This window comes from Pteronotus mesoamericanus, unplaced genomic scaffold (genome assembly GCF_021234165.1).
Source record: "Pteronotus mesoamericanus isolate MK-2021 breed Mesoamerican mustached bat unplaced genomic scaffold, CSHL_Meso_final contig_56, whole genome shotgun sequence".
In the NCBI taxonomy this organism is placed as follows: Eukaryota; Metazoa; Chordata; class Mammalia; order Chiroptera; family Mormoopidae; genus Pteronotus; species Pteronotus mesoamericanus.
In genome coordinates this window covers 22,075,020-22,087,074 of record NW_026555201.1, presented here as the reverse complement: position 1 = coordinate 22,087,074, position 12,055 = coordinate 22,075,020, and the positions used below count along the sequence as shown (strand labels likewise).

At 34.6% G+C, this 12,055-nt stretch overlaps 1 protein-coding gene across 1 annotated transcript in view; it reads right to left on the bottom strand.

Annotated features, from left to right (window-relative positions):
* The window catches only part of TMTC2 (transmembrane O-mannosyltransferase targeting cadherins 2), a 389,565-nt gene that overhangs the window by 202,592 nt on the left and 174,918 nt on the right, over window positions 1-12,055 (bottom strand). The window lies entirely within an intron of this gene.

The window sequence follows — 12,055 nt, the reverse complement described above, 5'->3', positions numbered from 1 at the left end:
GGTTATTTCTGAGATAAGGCATGAGAGTTCTAAGGAGTTGCCACCATAGACTTGGAAGTGAAAACTGGTGAAAATCCACGCATAGTAGATGAGACTTCAAAGCAGGGAGATTTAAACATCTGAATATAACCTTTGGTTGGGAGCATTAAAAAATGATGGCAATGCAATAACAAAAGCATAACCAGTTCATTCAACATATCATTAAGGCTGCTGTACGTGGCAGGCACTCCACTATGCACTAGTACAGACCCATAAAAATGACGAGAGACCTGTGTTTTCCTAGAGCTTCATGTGTCCTATTCTGTTTAGAAAAACACATAATGAGGAGAAGAATTATAGTGCCTTAAAGGAGAATTTCAAACCTCAAGGCCTATCACTATAAATTGTGTGCTTTTAAAAATACCAATGCCTTGGTCTAATTAAATTCTCCATAGGGGATTGATTCAAAAGCAGCTGAAGTTGAGAATCACTGCAAATTCGTACAAGTCTAATTCTTAGTATTGACACTAAACATACTGTTGGCCTATGGCTTTCACTTCACAAACTTTTAAAGCACATTTTCCTCAATCTAAGTGAATAAACCATAATGAAACATAAATAATGTTTTCTCTCAAGCTCAGGGACAGATCAAATTCTTAGTCTAATAAGTGAGGTGAGGGTCATGAAGGTCAGGCTACAAAGGCACTGAGATCCTTGTAGTTCGTAGAACTTAGGGTGACACAGTTAAGTCTTGCTGCACTACACAGAAGACAAAGGGTTTTTGTTTCCGGGGGGAAAATATATTAGTCTCCTAAATATGAATCAGAAAAGGCACATAACCCTATAGGAAACAAAAGATTCCAAATATAGACAGGAAATTCAGGGAAAAGGCAACAAAAACATTTGAAAAATGCTTAATTTCATTTATCAATAAAAATGAAAATCAAGCTGAAAAAATACATTTCTTATGATTCTAAGTGAAAGAAAAAAGAATTGGAGAACTTTGAATATAAAAGTCACCAAAATGGTGTTGAAACAAGAGCTGTTACATAATAGGAAAATATAAATTGTAGAGTTTGGAGAGAAATTTGGAAGTATATAGAAAAAATTAATAATTTGTATTCCCTATTATTTTTTAATCTGGATTTAGTTACCTACTCTTAAGGGGAAAAAAACCCCTCTTAGATATAAATATAAAGACATCTAATTCCCCATTGTTTATAAAGACAAAAATAGGAAATATCTAAAAATTTCAATAGAGCAATATGAAAATAAACCATGGTCTATTTCCATACCATTTGAATTTATAATGCAATTAAAAGGAAAAAGCCAAGTGTGTGCATACACACACACACACACAGATACATTTATATATTGATATATATATGCATATTATCTGTATCAACATGAAAACTACTCTATAGCAATTAGGACAAACAAACCAAATCATTAATTATGTGGTAACATGAGTAGTGAAAAGTCATGTTGCAAAATATGCATATTATAAAATCATCACATGGACCATTCAGAAAAAAAAATAACATTTTTCACAAATGCATATGTATGTATATAAAGTCTTTTTTTCCCCCAAGTCTAGCTATAATTACACTGAGTGTGAGATGATGAAATCTCTGGGACAGGGCAACACAGCAAGATGGATCAATGCATACGAGACAAAAATGGCTTCAAATTGATGAGTGGTTGCTGTTTATTTAGAACCCCAAACCTTTATTGATAAAAAACTAAAAGATCTGACAATCTGATATGCCAAAACTTATATTTCATGGATTAAAAACATTTTTTCAAACAAGTTTACAAATAATGTCAACAAATCTAAATACTGTCTATCAGCACTAAGTATCTGATGTGTTAATTCCTATACTTTTCTATATTTAGTATTTACTGCACCTATTATTTTACAATTGTTACATTTTTCAACATAAAAAATATTTTTCCAAGTCCCAATTCAACCATACTTACAATTATCGCATGATCCTTTCCTTGATTTTGCCAGAAAATCTCTTAAATTCACAAGAAAATTAAATAAAAACACAATGCACTGCAGTTATAATACAAAATTACATTACTCAAAACCACTCTTTTAGATCTGGGATATAATCCTTGAATCCCCGAGGTTAATACAAAAAGAGGTTAATACAGAGCCTGGCACTTGCAGGTACAGTCATTCACCACGTAACACCTTACTCAATACAAGCCCACATATACACTGTCATCTCATTAGATTTTAATGGAGCTGAAATTTTGTGGTGACGCTGGTGGAAACAAACCTACTGCACTGCCATTCATATAAAATTATAACACAATTATGATATAATACAGAATACTTGATAATGATAATAAATGTCTGACAGTATTCACTACAGCACAAACCTGCAGTACAGGAGCAACTGGCTGTACCATCTAGCCTAGGTGTGAAGCGGGCTACACTAGTACTTGTAGGTTTGTGTATGATGTTTTCACAACAACAAAGTTGCCTAAAGATGCACTTCTCAGAACCTGTCTTAGTGGTTTTGCAAAGCATGACTGTATTCAAATAAATGATTCTTTAACTCTGACCCTCACCAAAAGTTAGTTTCTACCTATGCTTACCTCCCACATTTTCTTTCTTTTTTTTCTCTTTTTTTGTTGTTCAAGTACAGTTCTCTCCATTTTCCTGCAACCACTTTCCTCTGTCCCACCCACCCACACCTCCTACGCTCAATCCTACCCCGCTTTGGCTTTGTCCATGGGTCCTTCATACATGTTCCTTGACGACCCTTCCACCTTCTCCCCCTCCATTATCTCTGTCCCCACTGCCCTCTGTTTATTGTCAGTTTGTTCTTTATTCAATGTCTCTGGTTATATTTTGCTTGCTTGCTTGTTTTGTTGATTAGGTTGTACTTATAGGTGAGATCATATGGTATTTATCTGTCACTGACTGGCTTTATCTCACTTAGCATAATGCTCTCCAGTTCCATCCATGCTGTCGAGAAGGGTAGGCGCTCCTTCTGTGTAGAATTCCATTTTTTAAAAGTAACATAGTTTTTTGATCTACTCAAGGCCACTGTAATCAAAACAGTCTGGTACTGGCATAAGAACAGGCACATAGATCAATGGACCAGAATAGAGAGCCAAGAAATAAACCCATATCTCTATGGTCAATTGATATTCGACAAAGGGGGTAGAAGCTTAAAATGGAGTGAAAACAGCCTCTTCAACAAATGGTGCTGGGTGATAAGGACAGCTACATGCAAAAAAATGAAATTCGACCACCAACTTACACCATACACAAAATAAACTCAAGATGGGTAAAAGACTTAAATATAAGTCGCCGACACCATAAAAGTCCTAGAGGAGAACATAGGCAGGAAATTCTCAGATATTCCACGCAGCAGTATTTTCACCAATAAGTCCCCTAGAGCAAGGGGCATAAAGGAAAGAATAAACAAGTGGGCTTCATCTAAATAAAAACACTTCTGCATGGCTAAAGAAAACATCAGCAAAATGAAAAGGGAACCAACCATATGGGAAAACATATTTGCCAATGATACCTCAGACAAGGGTGTGATCTCCAAAATGTATAAAGAAATCACAAAACTCCATTCCAGGAAGACAAACAATCCAATTACAAAATGCACAAAGGACCCAAACAGATACTTCTCCAAGGAGGACATACACAGGGCTCAGAGGCATATGAAAGGATGCTCAGCATCACTAGCCATCAGAGAAATGCAAATTAAAACCACAATGAGATATCACCTCACACCAATCAGAATGGCCATCATAATCAAATCAACAAACAAGTGCTGGCGAGGCTGTGGAGAAAAGGGAACACTAGTACCTGTTAGTGGGAATGCAGACTGGTGTAGCCACTGTGGAAAACAGTATGGAGTTTCCTCAAACAACTAAAAATGGAACTGTCTTTTGACCCATCGATTCCATTGCTGGGATTATACCCTAAGAATCCCAAAACACCAATTCAAAAGAACTTATGCACCCCAATGTTCATAACAGCACAATTTACAAGAACCAAGCACTGTAAACAACCTAAGGGCCTATCTCATACATTTTAAATCCTGTTAAGATAAATCCTTACTCCTAGTACCCTAATGATAGTTTACAAATTAAATAACATCGCAAAATTAACTCCAAGGCCATTTAAAAATAACTTGGTTGTAATCATATACTGAAACTTGGCCTTTTCACCTTTATATCACATTATCTGCCTGTCTCCATCCCTCTTCATGAAAACTAGACATAAGAGTGATGGCATATGTTCTCAAGGAATATTTTCCGGACTACAACTTCATTACAAAAGTAGAATTAGAAATAGAAAAATTATTGCATCCCTATATAAGAAATATTTATCAGACACATTTCATGTCAATTATTGATTAGACAGGGTTTCTTCACATTTTAAATCACTATTTATTTACAAACTATAAATAAATATAAATAGATATGAATTTGCTTTATGCAAATCTAATTTTTCTAAATGTTTAAGTATTTTTTAATCTTTTTAAAAGTTCTTCTTTAACATAAAAAGGGAGATCAGCTATAATCGCCATTTTATTTTTTAAAAACTGTATCTCTCTAATTACAAAATTTTAGAGGAATTTTTGTGGAACTCTCAGACAAAGGAATCACACGATCAAAATCAGCTAAGAATATAATGTTCATGGCTGACAATGTTCTTTAATCCTCACTGAGGATATGTTTATTGATTTGAGAGAGAGAGAGAGGGAGGAAGGGAGAGAGAAGGGTTGGGATAGGGGGAGCAGGGGCAGGGGGAAGAGAGAGGTGTGTGAGAGAAGAAAAATATCAATCAGTTGCCTCTTGTATGTGCCCTAACCAGAATTGAACCTGCAACCTAGGTATGTGCCCTAATCAGAGATCAAACCTACACACTTTGGTGCACAAGACAATGAATGTTCCAACCAACTGAGCCACCTGGCCAGGGCTCGTGTTTGACAATTTTATCTCTAGTCTTTGGTTACACTAAAGGAATAAAAGAATGTAGCTATTAGTTAATCAGCCAATAATGTGAAATTTATCATAAGACATCAGAATCTTTCACACATATCAACTATACCATTAAATAAAGACTGATGAGACCCTGCCATATTAATTGGTGGTAACGCCTTTTAATAAGTCCTATAGTAAGTTATTTTCTTCTACGGAAATCTTTAAAGAAAGAACCCAGAGAAAAAATTTTTTTTTAGATCAACTATAACAGCTTCCCTCTCCATTATTCAGGAAAAACTGCCATTTGTGACGGCAGCTTCCATAGTGTCCTCTGATTTCATATTTTGTACAGCATAAGAAAAAGTGAAAAGCTATATTTTAGACTCGATGAAAGAAAAATGTAAACATTCTGCTGTAGAGTATTAAAACCATCGTGAGACATTTTGGCAAATTAATGAAAATAAATTACTTAGGTATAAGGCTCATTTAATTCCAAATTAAGCCCTTGGCAATGATAGTAGAGTTGTAATAATAAAGTAGATAAAAATCAGTATCTGAAAGTTACAAGAATAACTGAGAGAAAAGGCTATCCAGACATAACAAAAATTTAGCATCTTCCATTTTGTATCCATCATTCACCATGGAAGCAATAAGCTTTCCTCATATCATAAGCTTTCCCTCAACTGCCCTTCTTTTCCTAAACAGTTCTCATTAGAGGCTCACCCCAGAACATGAATATAAAAGCATATTTTTCTGAGTCTGCGACAAGAAGGAGTGCATGGCTAACAGGCAATTAATAACTGTTTCTAGCACATATTCATGTGATTAATCAAAGTTATGCCATAATCAAGTTGTCAGGGTACTTCTGTTTCCTTTCAATGGAAAAATAGGTTTCCTTATTAATAATAACCTCCTGTATAAGATTAGTAACTTTTTCCATATCAACTAACAGACAAGATAAAATAATTTTAACACTTAGCATTTCCATTTATATAAAGAGATTCAACGGATGGACATATCCAGTCTTTGTGAAGCAAGAATTTAAAGATTAAGGGCATAAAAAGCGTGGTACAGTACTGAGTTATTCAGCACTTTCAATTGTAAAGAATTCTTTCGTTTATTCAAGCTGACTCTGTAATACAGCGCAATACCTTACATTTAGTTCTAATACCCATCAGACGCCATTAGCGCATACCCAGATAAACATATAACAGCTTAACAAATCAGTTATACATTGAATACAATTTACATATTTTTTAGACAAGGTTACCGCTTACCAACAAAGTTTTCATCAAGGACGAGTATGGTTATATAAATTTGAAAGATTGTCAAAGCATATTCGTGTACCTAAGATAATGAATGACACATGATGCTTACCTAAAGTTTCAGATCAAACATATTTGGGTTGATTTGGTAGTAAAAGGTCACCAGAAACAAGCTGCTTTTTCTTATTTCAATTACAATCACAACTATTAGCCTATTTAAAATTCCTCATAATCTTTATTTGTATATATGATACTAGCTAACATTGGCAAAAATGAACATTTTATTTAGAATATTAAATGGAGAGGGGGGTTGGGGAGAGGTGGAAGAATATATCAGGAGGATAAATGGAAATGAAAAATACAATAAAAATAAATAATGAAAAAAGAAAGTAGGAAGTAATGACATCTAGAATAGGGAGACTACAAAATAAATCAAAAAGAGAAAAAAAATGTAAATTAAAGAAACCTGGGATGACCATGTATTCTTTTTTCACTGAATCATACTTGAAAGAGATTCTTCTGAATTTCATGTAAACATTTGTTTTATTTACTCTTTAAATGGTGTGTTATCTAGTGTACACATCTGGGTTTCTAATATCATTTTCCAATAAAAAGAACCAAGGTTCCTTGAGAAATGAACTAATCTTAGGACTGGGGCATGAAATAGAGAAGACGAACCTGGAGCATTTATAAGTGTCACAAAGTGAGAAAGTGCTCCACACACACACACACACACTCACACACACACACACACACACACACACACACACGAAGATATATCAAAGTGTCATGAAATGGAGAAGATGAGCCTGGAGCATTTATAAGTGTAACAAAGTGAGAAAGTGCTCAACACACACACACACACACACACACACACACACACACACACACACGAAGATATATCAAAGTGTCAAAGGCACATAGGAGTCTGTTTAAAGGGCTCCCAATGGCCAAAGCTGAAACAATTTGAACAACAAAATAAGTGGTTTTGAATTATAACCCAATGTATAAAGTAAATACCCTTAAGTTCATATGAATAAATAAATGATACAGAAAATGAATGAGGGTGAAGAAACAAATGTCACTCACAGAATCTTAAATAATTTAAGTATATGCTCCACTCTCCACAAAGGGAAAGCATAATTCCCCACTCAGTAAATGTGGGCCCTGCAAAGAACACAATATGGAAGGATGAAAGCTGAAGGGATTAACTCTACAGTGGAGAAACCTGAAAAACACTATCTCTGGCCAGACGAAAACATCAACATTAACAGTGATAAGTCATGTTGGTATCATGTACCTTTGATATCATCATTTATTCTACCTGTGTTCTTCCTCTCAACACACATAAAAATTTAATCATGAGAAAAACAACTGGCAAATTCCATTGGAGAACATTTCACAGATACCTAACTGGGCACCTTGTAAGTGTGAAGTTTATAAAAACAAAGTCTGAGGAGCTGTCACAACTAGGAGAAGCCTAAGGAGATATGACAAAAAAATGTAATGTGCTATTCTAGATGGAACTTTGGAACAGAAGAAGAACATTAAGTAAAACTGAAGGAAATCTGAGTAAACTATGATCTTCAGTTAATAATAATGTATCAGCATTGGTTAATTATATATACTATCCTAATGAAAGAGGACAATAATCAGGGAAACTGAATACAAAGTCTATGGGAACTCTGACCTTCTTACTTTTTCTATAAACCTAAAACTGTTCTAAAAAATAAAGTCTATTTTAAGAATGGTTGTTACCAGAATAAAAACTTTAGAAAACAAATAAAATTAAGTATATGGGCTTTGATAGATCAGTATCTGAAAGCTTTGTGCAAAGAAATACAGTCAGCCCTCAGTAACCGTGGGTTTTATAGCCTCAGATTCAACCAACCACATATGAAAAATTTCAGGGAAATAAAAATCCCATGAAGTTCAAAAAAAACAAAACTTGAATTTACCATGAGACACGTATGAAGCTGAATCCATGTGAATGAAGTGATATATAAGCACACCCTGCTGTAACCTCGATGCAAATATAGGTTATGTCACGTTTATACATGTGACCTGAGCATGAATGGATTTTTATATCCACGGGGGTCCCAGAACCCGGATACTGAGGGATGACTGTATTACCAATTGAAAATTAAAAACCAACATTAAGTGCATATTAACATTTTAACGGCCATCTAACCTAACCCAAAAAGATGGAACATAGAATGAAAGTTAACTGACCACAGTTGCTTACATGAGTTGTATGAGGCTACATACTGATTTCCAATCCTATTTGGCTTTTGTCTCACACTCTGTATAGCATTTGTCATATACATACTATAAGCCACCAAAAGAGTAAAATATTGAGGAAAGGATGCTTCTGAACACACTGGTATGGTGTTTTCTTGGCATAGTAACCCACTCTTCCTCACAGAACTAACATGGGGAAATTAAGCAGTTACCAATTTCTAGCATACCCGTGGCAACCTCCTTCTAGAGCTATAACTAAAAGAAACTGAAGTCGCCGATGAGTTCAATTACTAGAACTGCAAGGGGTGTGCCACAGTCCCTAGCCCATTACGCTAAAATCAAATCCCTGAATGCCAGCTTCAGAGTAATCCTGTTTAGCTTAAAATGAGAGGTTTAACACTTGCCACCAGGCAGCGTGCTATGGTCAAATCAGGTTAGCCACAAAACAATCCAGCCTTTATAAAGAAAATATCCCTTGTGATCTAAGAAACAAAAAATACTTGAAACAAAAGAAGATACCTCTCTTTGACTATCAAAACACTTTCAGTTTTTATTAAGCTCCTTTCCCTATACTTTAAGAATACACTTAGTAGGAAGGGAAATCAAAATAAAAGAGCTACAAATAAATTGAATTTGGAAAAGGAACTCTTTTCTATTGATCTCTTCTCAAGTGGGCAACTGCATTGCAAATGCAGTTCCTATGCCAATGGATTAAACTGCAACATTCTTTTAACTCTGTGTAGCTTTAGTGCGACAAACCAGCCATTATGAGATGCGTTCCAGTCTCATTAATGAGTTAAGCATGTGAGGCCAGCATTTTGGAACATAAAGAGACAAACTATAATGAGACTTCGCCCAGTGGGGAGGCCAAGATACAGCCGTCTTCTTTCAAAGATATCATAATAGACAGCTATTTAATAAGTGTGGGAGTTTTCCTATAAAGATACAAAAGACACCAATAAGAAAAAGATTTTATATACACAAGTAATACTTAATATGCATACCTTATAAGTAGGTGTTCATTAATAAACACAAATCTGATGCTTAATGTTTTTAAATGGAAATAAATACGCTCCCACTTTATAATTGCATTTGTCTTCCAATAAATACAAAGAGAAAATTCAATGTCAAAATGGACATATGATTATTTACTTTTTCTCATGAATAAAAATGCAGCCCTTTATTTATGCCCATATCATGTGGATTTTGTTTTCATTCTAAAAATGCCACATTGATTTATAAAACAACACTTGTTTTCCTTGGATGGGAAACTGAGGCAGAGTAAGTAGAGTTTTTGAAAGACATTTTCACTTCCAAATACATCCATTCATTTTGTAATTCTTCTCTCAATATCTGATAATTATAATTTTTCACAAATTCCCAGACAACACCATGGCACATACTCAGGCATTGTAATTAGCAGTCATTCAGAGTAGACTCAAACAGAATTGGAATCCTCACAAGATCAGCTGAGTAGAACATTCTGCGTTTACTGAACAAGCAGAAGGGATCATCACCTCTCCTCCCCCTTCCCCTTGCCTAAAAGAAAACAGAATAAATAAAATTATGCCAAATTTTCAGGCACATCAGAGGAGTAAAGAGAGTTATGGTTAGTAGAATCTATTACCTAAAAAACAATTTTTTTCCCAAATCTTTTTTGGGTAGAATATTTGCTCTGATTCCTTTAAAATAGAAGATATAGGAGCAGCAAAGTAGTGATATCAGCAGTAACCTAAGACTAGTTATTTGAAAATACTTTAAAAAAATGGAGTTTTCTTGAAGAGTGATCTTTTATCCCTATGCAAATTATTACTCTGAAGGGGAATTTCTTTTCAAAAAGTAAAACAGTAAACCTAGAAGGCAATATCTGTTATAAACAAATGGAATAACTTTCCTAAGACAACAAATTAATATCTGTATCATCAAATAAGCGTTTCTTAAATGTACATCTTTATTAGTTAGAATTAATCATCAAAAGGCTGACCCTCAAATTACTTTACAAATAATAAACTAGTTGCATATTTCATGTTATACAGACATAGAAATGATTGTTATAGCTGCCAAATGGCCATATGCCAGATATTTGGGAACAAACAAAAATTCCAAAAAGTTTTTCAGTTCAGGTTCTGTTCTGATACCCTCTCCAACAGGGTCTTCTTGCCAGAAGCAACTTGGCAAAAATGTGATTTTTGAAGCCTATTTATTGGTGGTGGCTACCAATCTAAACAGATGAAATCTTTGTGTAAATGTAATCTGCCTCGTTTCTTTCATTCTCATCTAATGTGAGATTTAACATGAGATTTTAATCATATACTAACTTTTAAAGATTATATATAGGAATTGAGGTGTTCAGAAACCTCACAAGATGGTTTTCAAACCAAAGAGAACTTAAAAACTGTGAAACCCATATAATCATTGCAGTATTTGTTTTCTACTTGAATAAAACTTCAATACATCCCAAAAGTTTGATCTTACTTCAAATTAATTAAAGAAAAGAATTCTGCATTTATTAAATACCTATTCTGAGGGCCATTAAAACTCTTCTCATTAATCTTCTTTCTAAACAAGTCTAGCCTTTGTAGCTATCCTTAAATATTTCAAGTAATTTCAGACAGGGTTAAAATCTGGGGTTTTTCATTAAGATATATATCTTTGATTTTTAGCAGTATTTTAAAAAAGCTAGAATTAAAAAGATTTACTGCAAAAACCTCTCAGGGGTCTTCAAAACATATTTGGGTAATTCAGCTCAATACAGCTCCAATTAGTACTAATGATTACCATGCCCTAATTATTTAAAATTAAACAAATTGAACTTACACGTGCAAACATTTTGCAATTCACCCCACATCCACTTCTCTTTTCAAGTTAACTCATAAGATTAGACAACTTGTTTTAATAGATTATTATCATTGGATTAGATCCAAAAAACATTCCTCTAATGGGAATTCTGTCTGCTTTAACAGTTGTGGTTTAGTGGACGCTCTCTGACTCAAGTGTCAGTCATTTTTTGACAGGCTCCTGGCCCTTAGAACCCTGCCGGGAGACCAGCAAGAACTGTTTTCCAGGTGCATGACTGGCACTCAGTAAGTCTGAACTAAACAAAGGGGAAGTGGAGGGGATTGGTTAAAATACCTGATTAGAAGGCTCTGTGTTCCTGTTTCCTACTTAACACGCCTTTGTTCCAAGGCACTGGTCTTCCCTGCCCCCTCATGCTGGGCCCGCGTTAGACACACCTTTAACGCAGCAAAGAACACCAGCATCATTATAGCTGCAGAAGACTCATGCAACCCAGGCCGAGGGCAAGTCAACCATTAATAAAACCAGAAGATGAAAAAATCTTAACACCGTGTTATAAATTTTGATCACTAGAAAATAATAAAAATTATAGGATGCATTAGAATCTTTATTTAACTTCTGTAATTCAGACAGTCCTTTTTAAGTCATATTAGGAAATTCCACTCTTGAACAAGTTTCCGTAGTAACTGCTAAATCAAACACACTACAACTTTTAGAGTAAGGATCGTATTTATTAATAAATCCAAATTTGTTCTTTTCGGCAGCATATCTCCAATCAATGCACATATCTTGTTCTCTCAATAATCTAA